At 43.1% G+C, this 9061-nt stretch overlaps 1 protein-coding gene across 1 annotated transcript in view; it reads left to right on the forward strand.

Annotated features, from left to right (window-relative positions):
- Nucleotides 1-2492: 2492 nt before the first annotated feature.
- Nucleotides 2493-9061, forward strand: part of LOC143281695 (neuropeptide prohormone-4-like) — a 223486-nt gene continuing 216917 nt past the window's right edge. Inside the window, exon 1 of the mRNA XM_076586949.1 lies at nt 2493-3190. The gene's annotated coding sequence lies outside the window, so the exon portion shown is untranslated. The remainder of the gene's footprint in view (nt 3191-9061) is intronic.

Raw genomic sequence — 9061 nt, forward strand, 5'->3', positions numbered from 1 at the left:
AGTAATCAACAGTTTTGGCCAGGAGTGAACAACAGAGTTATGGTCAGGAATCATCAACAGAGTTATGGCCAGGAGTCATCAACAGAGTTATGGCCAGGAGTCATCAACAGAGTTATGGTCAGGAGTCATCAACAGCGTTATGGTCAGGAATCATCAACAGCAGAGTTTTGGCCAGGAGTGAACAACAGAGTTATAGTCAGGAATCATCAACAGCAGAATTTTGGCCAGGAGTCATCAACAGCGTTATGGTCAGGAATCATCAACAGCAGAGTTTTGGCCAGGAGTGAACAACAGAGTTATAGTCAGGTGTCATCAACAACAGAGTTATGGTCAGGAGTCATCAACAACAGAGTTTTGGTCAGGAGTCATCAACAGCAGAGGTTTGACCAGGAGTCATCAACAGCAGAGTTTTGGTCAGGAGTCATCAACAGCAGAGGTTTGACCAGGAGTCATCAACAGCAGAGTTTTGGCCAGGAGTCATAACAGCAGAGTTTTGGCCAGGAGTCACCAACAGCAGAGTTTTGACCATGAGTCATCAACGGAGTTTTGGCTAGGAGTCATCAACAGCAGAGTTTTGGCCAGGAGTGAACAGCAGAGTTATGGCCAGGAGTCAACAGCAGAGTTTTGGCCAGGAGTGAACAGCAGAGTTATGGCCAGGAGTCAACAGCAGAGTTTTGGCCAGGAGTTAACAACAGAGTTTTGGCCAGAAGTCATCAGCAGAGTTATGGTCAGGGATCATCAACAGCAGAGTTATGACCAGGAGTGAACAACAGAGTTATGGTCAGGAGTCATCAACAGCAAAGTTTTGGCCAGGAGTGAGCAATAGAGTTTTGGCCAGGAGTGAACAACAGAGTTTTGGCCAGGAGTCATCAACAGCAGAGTTTTGGCCAGGAGTGAACAGTAGAGTTTTGGCCAGGAGTGAACAGCAGAGTTTTGGCCAGGAGTCATCAACAACAGTTTTGGCCAACATAAAAAGGAAGACATCTGACCGACAGACAGACAGACAGATCGATCCATCCGATCCATCCATCAGTTCTCAAACTACACACGACAAAAAAGTGCCGTGTTGCAGAACCGACACTGAACACGGACAGGGACCGGGAACAGCAGAGGAGTAATCAACAGTTTTGGCCAGGAGTGAACAACAGAGTTACGGTCAGGAGTCATCAACAACAGAGTTATGGTCAGGAGTCATCAACAGCAGAGGTTTGACCAGGAGTCATAACAGCAGAGTTTTGGCCAGGAGTGAACAGCAGAGTTATGGCCAGGAGTCAACAGCAGAGTTTTGGCCAGGAGTGAACAGCAGAGTTATGGCCAGGAGTCAACAGCAGAGTCTTGGCCAGGAGTGAACAGCAGAGTTATGGCCAGGAGTCAACAGCAGAGTTTTGGCCAGAAGTCATCAGCAGAGTTATGGTCAGGGATCATCAACAGCAGAGTTATGGCCAGGAGTGAACAACAGAGTTATGGTCAGGGATCATCAACAGCAGAGTTTTGGCCAGGAGTGAACAACAGAGTTTTGGCCAGGAGTGAACAACAGAGTTATGGTCAGGTGTCATCAACAGCAGAGTTATGGCCAGGAGTGAACAACAGAGTTTTGGCCAGGAGTGAACAACAGAGTTATGGTCAGGTGTCATCAACAGCAGAGTTTTGGCCAGTAGTGAACAACAGAGTTTTGACCAGGAGTGAACAACAGAGTTTTGGCCAGGAGTCATCAACAGCAGAGTTATGGCCAGGAGTGAACAACAGAGTTTTGGCCAGGAGTGAACAACAGAGTTTTGGCCAGGAGTCAACAGCAGAGTTTTGGCCAGGAGTGAACAACAGAGTTTTGGCCAGGAGTGAACAGCAGAGTTTTGGTCAGGCGACACGATACTGTACGGTCCAGGCAGAGGTGCCAGCGCTCCCTCCAGACAGCCGTAGAATCTGTGTGGCGGCAGAGAGAGAGCCGCTCGGAAAAGGTCCTGCATTCACACCGGAACCGGAAACAGTGTAAGGAGCGGGCGGCGATGTCTGTCTGTCTGTCTGTCTGTCTCTGTCTGTGCAGACCTTGCCCAGACCACGGACTGTGGGTGGTTGCGACATCTTTCCTCCTCCCCGCCACCACTTCCCCACCCCCACACCATAACTCCTGGTCGGGACAAGCCCAAGTGGAATCTGCATGGCTGCTGCTCGAGTCCTCAGTGCCAGAACACAGCCAGGTACCCCACCCCACCCCTCCTACCCGGTCCGCGCGCCGCCAGACTCTTATTGGGTGGCGCTGCTGCTAACATCCTCCACCACCACCACCACCACCACCACAGCCACAGCCACCGCCAACAACGCCAAGCGAGTGAGCGAGCCGCGCCGTGACTGTCACTGACTCGCCGAGTGTTCGATTCCTTCTCCACACACACACACACACACACGCACACACCCTGGCTGGCTTCAGAGTGGGCGTGGACTGACTTAAGTATGAAGTTTGTTGCGAGCCCCGTCAGGAAACCCCCAACGAAAGGAAAGAAAGACTTGACTGGCTGACTTGGGGCATACAGACAGAGTTTGTTGACGGCTCGCTTGTCGGGTTTTTCTCTCTGGGCTCTGTCTGTCTTGTCTTGCCTCGCTCTCTCGCTCTCGCCCTCTCTCGCTCTCGCTCTCTCGCCCACACGAATTGCCGACAGCCTAGATTTACCCAGCTTGACGCTCTGCCCCGTTCTCATTCGGTTCCAAACCCGTGCGGCCCTCCACCACCGCCAAGCCTTGCAGCGGACGCTTCCACACCATCACTAGCGCCACCGCGGACGCCCTTCCTGCCTGCCTGCCTTGCAGACTCTCTCTCTCTCTCTCTACTACTACTACTACCACCACCACCACTATCTCTCTCTCTCTCTCTCCCAAAGTCTTGTGCCAACTCTTCTCTCTCAAAAGCTCGCCATTCGCCACCCAGCAACCAGCTCTAAGCCCTCTCTACTTTTGCGTCCAACCGTGTCACCAACGCTGCGGCAAGCAAACGGGAAGAAACAACAACAAGAAGAAAGAAACTAGTTTTAGATTGCAAACCAAGTACATTATTATTTATTGTTCCCCTTTCGATAGTTTTTCCTCTGATACAAAGTCTAAAAAAGAACTATTAGGAACGTTTGTTTTTTGGGGATTTCCAGCCAAGAGTTTTATATTCTTCTTCAGCATTCCGCTACAACACAGAAAGTCTTTCAAGGTGAGTTATTCTCTGGAACTGTTTTGTGTGTATGTGATGTTCCGGATATGTTAATTGTGTGGTCTGTCGGTGTCTTGTCGCCTTTTTGTTTTGCATCTCATATATTATGTTGATTGTTTTTCTTTTCTTTTTCTTTTTCTTCTCGTTATTGTTATTCTGTTGTTGTTTTTTCCCCATCTATCCATTTTCTTCTCTCATACGCATTTGGTTTTTTTTGTTTTTTTTTTCATCATTGTTGCTCTATCTGTCTATTGTTCAAAGAAACGCATCAAATGTATGCAGTATTATGAGTCTTGCTTAACTCTCTCTCTCTCTCGTCTGTAATTATCATGCTGTGAGCATTATGACCACATAATACGACTTTGTTTTTTGGTTGTTGGTGTTTATCTCAGTCTGGCAAATTTGTTTTCAGTTTTTTTTCATAACACACCACCTTTTCTTCTCCATTTTGTTTTCTTTCTTTCGTTTTCTTCTTCCCATTGAATCTTTTCATTATCATCATAATTATTTTCATATAAGAACTCACCTTTTCTTATAATACCTGCCTTTTTCTTTAACGTGAACGTTTTGTCTCCGGTTTTTATCGTTTTGTTTTCCTTCCTGTGTTTCTTTTTTCCTCCTATTCCCCCATTTTTACTTATCATTTTTTTTTTGTCTCCTTGTAAAAGGCTGAAACCACAATGCTCTCAGTTTACAGGATTTCACTCTTCTCTTCACTTTCACACTTTTGGGGCGATAGAAAGAGAGAAGAAGGAGAGAGCAAAAAAAGACGAAGAGGAGGAATGGAGGAGGGAAGATAGAGATACAGCAGCCTTTAGCTGTAACTTAAAAAAGCACATTCTTTTTTCGCCTTTTTTTTTCTTTTTCTTTCCCGAATTGAATTTGGTTAAAGTCTCCATATGATCTCTGTTTCCCCGTTTCAGTATCTGCGACTCTTTCTGTCTCCGTCTCTGTACCTCTGTCCTTGTCCCTGTCTCTGTACCTCTGTCTCTATACCTCTGTCTCTGTTTCTGTCTCTGTGCCTCTGTTTCTGACTCTGTACCTCTGTCTCTGTCTAGCTCTGTCTATCTCTGTCTCTTTGAGTGAGTCTGTCCTGGTCCGAATACTCTAGTGAAAAACAAAAACAAACAAACCCGTTGCTTCTCTCCGCGTCATTAGCATAATATAGTGAACCATCCCCAGTAGACACGACTGGATTGTGCACCTCCGTTCACCACCTATTCTCTCCCCTTTTGCTCGGTTTCTGTGCGTCCTTATCCATCGTCTTCATCATCATCATCATCATCATCATCGTCATTATTATCATTATTACCACTATTATTATGACTATCATTATCAGCAGCATTATCATTTTTTAGTATCTTTAACGATGGTACAACTATCCCGATAAGCTGGACTTGAAGCAATATAAAATAAACGAATAAAATATATAAATAGAATAGATAAATATATAGTTAGATAGAAGATATGGCTAGATGAAAATAGATAATAAGATGGGTGATATATAGATAGATTAGACAGAAAGATGGATAGATTAGACAGAATAAATAAATGAATAAATTATGAATGGCTGGTTCTCGAACTATAGTCTTTCTTGTGTTTTGGTCGTTTCGTTGTTCTTTTTTTTCTTCGTCAAATTAGTTCAGCTCTAGAGTGCTGCTTTTAATCATCGTTTAATTCTCTCTCTCTCTCTCTCTCTCTCTCTCTCTCTCTCTCTCTCTCTCTCTCATCGTCTTCCTCGTCTGTTAAAACAACAACAGTAACAACAAGAATAAAACAAAAGAGAAACTTGAGTTCTTTTTTTTTTCCTTTTTTCTTTTTTTTTTATAGATGGAAGGTCCCTTCTTTTGTTTGTATAATATATATATATATATATATATATATATATATATATATATATTCATCTATTTATTTATCTATTTATTTAATATAGTTAACACATTTTTGTTGAATGCACATACTTTATTTTAATCATCATTATCATTATCATTTTTAATTTAATGAATTATCCCCCCAATAAAAAACAAAAACAAGAAGAAGAATGACGAAGAAAATAAAGCCACAATACATATACATAAAAAAAAGATAAAACAATTTTACAAAAAAAAATGGGAAAGCATTGGGAAAAAAATCCCTTTTCCTTTGTGATTCGCGAATTGGAAAGAAAATCAAGAAATGTGCCTCTTCTTGCCATCACTGTGTGTATTTAACGACTCTGGTCGTCTGCATCGATTTGTCTGTTTATCTGTCTGTCTGTCTCTGTCTCTCCGTTTGTCCGTTTGCCTAAGAGAGAGAGAGAGAGAGAGAGAGAGAGAGAGAGAGAGAGATTCCAGATGGTTTGATGTTCATCAGACTCGTAACATTGTCAACAATAACAAACACTATTCAAGTATATCAGAGTGAGACAGACAGACAGACCGACAGACAAACAGACAGACAGACACAGTAGAGAGACAGGCAGAGTCAGACATACACAAAGACAGAAAGAGAAAAAAGAGACAGATTATTGGCACCTGCCTGGTTATCTGTGCATCGTCTGTCCGTCCATGTACGACGTCTATCTATCTGTCTGTCTGTCTGTCTGTCGATCTATCAATCTGTCTGTCTGTCTATCGATCTATCAATCTGTCTACCTACCTATGTGCCCAAGTAGTACCCATCTGTCTATACGTCTGTCTGTTTATATATCTGTCTGTCTACCTTTGTTATGTACCCTTCTGTCTCTATCGGTATATAAAATGTACACGTGATACAACAGTCATCCATCTGCTTGATCTCACAGTGGACCTATTTCTCTGCATATTCAGACTTGTGTTCAAAACTCTGGAAGGTCCTGGATTCGATTCCCGAACATCGGCGCTTCTTGGATTAAGAGAGTGGAGATTTTTTTTTCTTAATTATTTACTGAATTTCCCGGGTCAACAGATGTGTAGACCCTGCAAGCGCCTTGACTCCATTCGTGTGCAGAAGATCAAATGTGCACGTTAAAGATCCCCTGACTCTGGTCAGTGTACGGCGGGGTCATGGAAAAAAAAAACCCACAAAAAACCAAACACCTACTGACAGTCCATCTGATGAAAGAGAAGACACATACCAAGCATGCACACCGGACCCGAAATCGGAAAAAAAATGTATATATATATATATATATATATATATATATGTGTGTGTGTGTGTGTGTGTGTGTGTGTGTGTGTGTGTGTGTGTGTGTGTGTGTGTTAAAACACCAGTAATGCACGTAGAAATGCTCTCGAAGATACGAGTGAACGTGGGGGTTGTAGCCCACGAACGCTGAAAGAAAGACAGAATGAATGAATGAAAGAAGAGGTGTATGTGAGTTCCTTTGCGTGCATTGTACGAGGTCCTTGCAGTACGCTGAAACCACCCACAGTGAGGGGGGCCTTGCAGCAAAGGGCGGTAACTGCTGAACCCAACATAGACATATTTTTTCTTCCGTTTTTTTCTCTCTCTTTCTTCTTTCTCTTCACTTTCTTCCATCCATCCATCCATCCATCCGTCTTTCTTTCTTTCCATCACTCTTTACTTATTCCATCCTTCCTCCAATCCTTGGTTTGTTTGCTTGGGGTTTTTTTCCTTACTTTCATCTCATCTATTAATCTGTCCTTCCTTCTTTCCCTCATTTCTTTCTTTATCATATAAAATGCACAGATGTGAGACTTGTAAGCTTCGGGTTTTTTTTTATCATATCATATTACACACACACACACACACACACACACACATATATATATATATATATATATATATATATATATATATATATATATATATATATATATATATATATATATATAATTATATAAATAATTCTCCATTTGTGTGTTTGGTTGGCTTTGTTTTCACGAGGGCACAATGAAAGTGGATACACGGGGGAAATCAGATTTTGTGAAACTGTCAAACGCAGGCCTACAGTGGTTTTCGTGTTGCTTTTCCTGCCACTTCCACCGTGATTTGTTTTTTTTCATTTCCGCGGGCCATGTTATTAACACTTTGCTTTAGGAACACACACACACACACACACACAAAACAAAACAAAAAAACAACAACAACAAACAAACAAACAAACAAAACAAAAAAAAACAAACATACCTGCTTTCAATCATATTCCTGTATGCTTCAATATGCGCTGCTGTCCACCATCATCCCTCTATGCTCAATCCCCCCCCCCCTCCTCCTTTCCTCCCCTATGCTCTTTCTGTAAAGTTTATAGGAGGTGTCAAAGGGTGGAGGTAGATCCATATGTGTTACACTCCGCTACCTTCCACATGACTACACTCGCTCGTTTCTGTCGCAATAAATCGTGCCTGCCAGTAAACAACAACCACAAAAATCTGTGTATCAGAATTTCGCCCTTTCACCACAGCCTCAGATACTTCCCTGTCTCTTTGTCTCTCTGTCTCTCTCCCTGTGTCCCCACTCTCTCCCTCTGTCCCCGCACCCCCCTGCCCACCCCGCTCCTCTCTCTCTCTCTCTGCACGTTATACTCAGAGATGAACGTAGAAATCAATGACCCCCCCACCCCTTGCTGAAGCATTTCATTGGTCACACTGACAAGAGTACACGGGGCAGCACTTGCTTTATTTGACACAAGATGAACCGTTCTCACAGATTGTTCGATTTCTCTCTCTTTCTCGCCCAGTCTTGAAAGTACTTCCTGCTACATTTCACAACCCCCCCCCCCCCCCCCCGCCCCCCCAAGCCCCCCGAACACCCCACCCCTCCCTTCTTTTCGAGTTTTACTTTTCCGCAGACAAATACATTGGCAGACAAGACAGACAGATAACCACCACCATCCCCCGACACACACACACACAGAGCGAGAGAGAGAGAGATAGGGGGGGGGGAGAGAGAGAGAGAGAGATGGGGAGACAGAGATGGACAGACAAACCGATAGAGAGAAAGACAGAGTCAATGAACGAAAGTTAGGAGAGAGAGAGAGAGAGAGAGAGAGAGAGAGAGAGAGAGAGAGAGAGAGAGAGACAAACCGAGAGAGAGAGAGAGAGAGAGAGAGAGAGACCGATAGAGAGAAAGACAGAGTCAATAAACAAAAGATAGGAGAGAGAGGGAGAGACAGACAGACAGAGACAGACAGACAAACAAACAGAAAGAGACAGAGACACAAACAATGAGCGAGGGAGAGAGACAGAGAGAAGACGTGTGTGTGTGAGAGAGAGAGAGAGAGAGAGAGATGGAGTCAAGATACAAAGGATGGAGAGATGTGGTGGAGGGGGTTGGGGAGTTGTCAATAGTACGGAAATGTACTTTAATATTACGATTATCTACAATCGAATATCTACTTTTCCACTCACACTTTTTTTTTCGTTTGCATCAATCAGATTAGGTTTACTGTTGGGTAGAACAGAAGGAAAAGGAATAAGAAAAGAGAAAGTAGAAGGGAATGGAAAAAAAAAAAAAGAAGAGTGGAAAAGGGAAGGGAGAAATATCTAGTAGGTTCCAACCTTTCAGTTTTGCTGTGAATGCTTTACTCGGGATCAGTCAACGATAGACTTTCGTTCTTTCCGCATTTGCTTCTAGCTGACTTAGCTCTGTTTCTTTTGAATATCGACTTTTACTTCCATGTCTTGGCATCCCTCACAAATCAAATTCTTCCCCGTGTCGCCGCCATCGTATTGTATCGTCTGTCTTTTCAAATATATCATTTATATAATTATTACTTTGAATTGCAATGGTTCATTTCAAGCGAATTTGTGCAAAAAATTTATATGAATGTCTTATGATGTTTATTGTTGCTTTTTAAATCGTGTCGAATGTTTTCGTTTTTGAGTGGAGTAATTGTCTACGTTTCCTTTGCCGCGGGTTATCTTATGGCGGTCTACTTTTTGTTTTCTT

The sequence above is a fragment of the Babylonia areolata genome, chromosome 4 (assembly GCF_041734735.1).
Source record: "Babylonia areolata isolate BAREFJ2019XMU chromosome 4, ASM4173473v1, whole genome shotgun sequence".
Taxonomy (NCBI): Eukaryota; Metazoa; Mollusca; class Gastropoda; order Neogastropoda; family Buccinidae; genus Babylonia; species Babylonia areolata.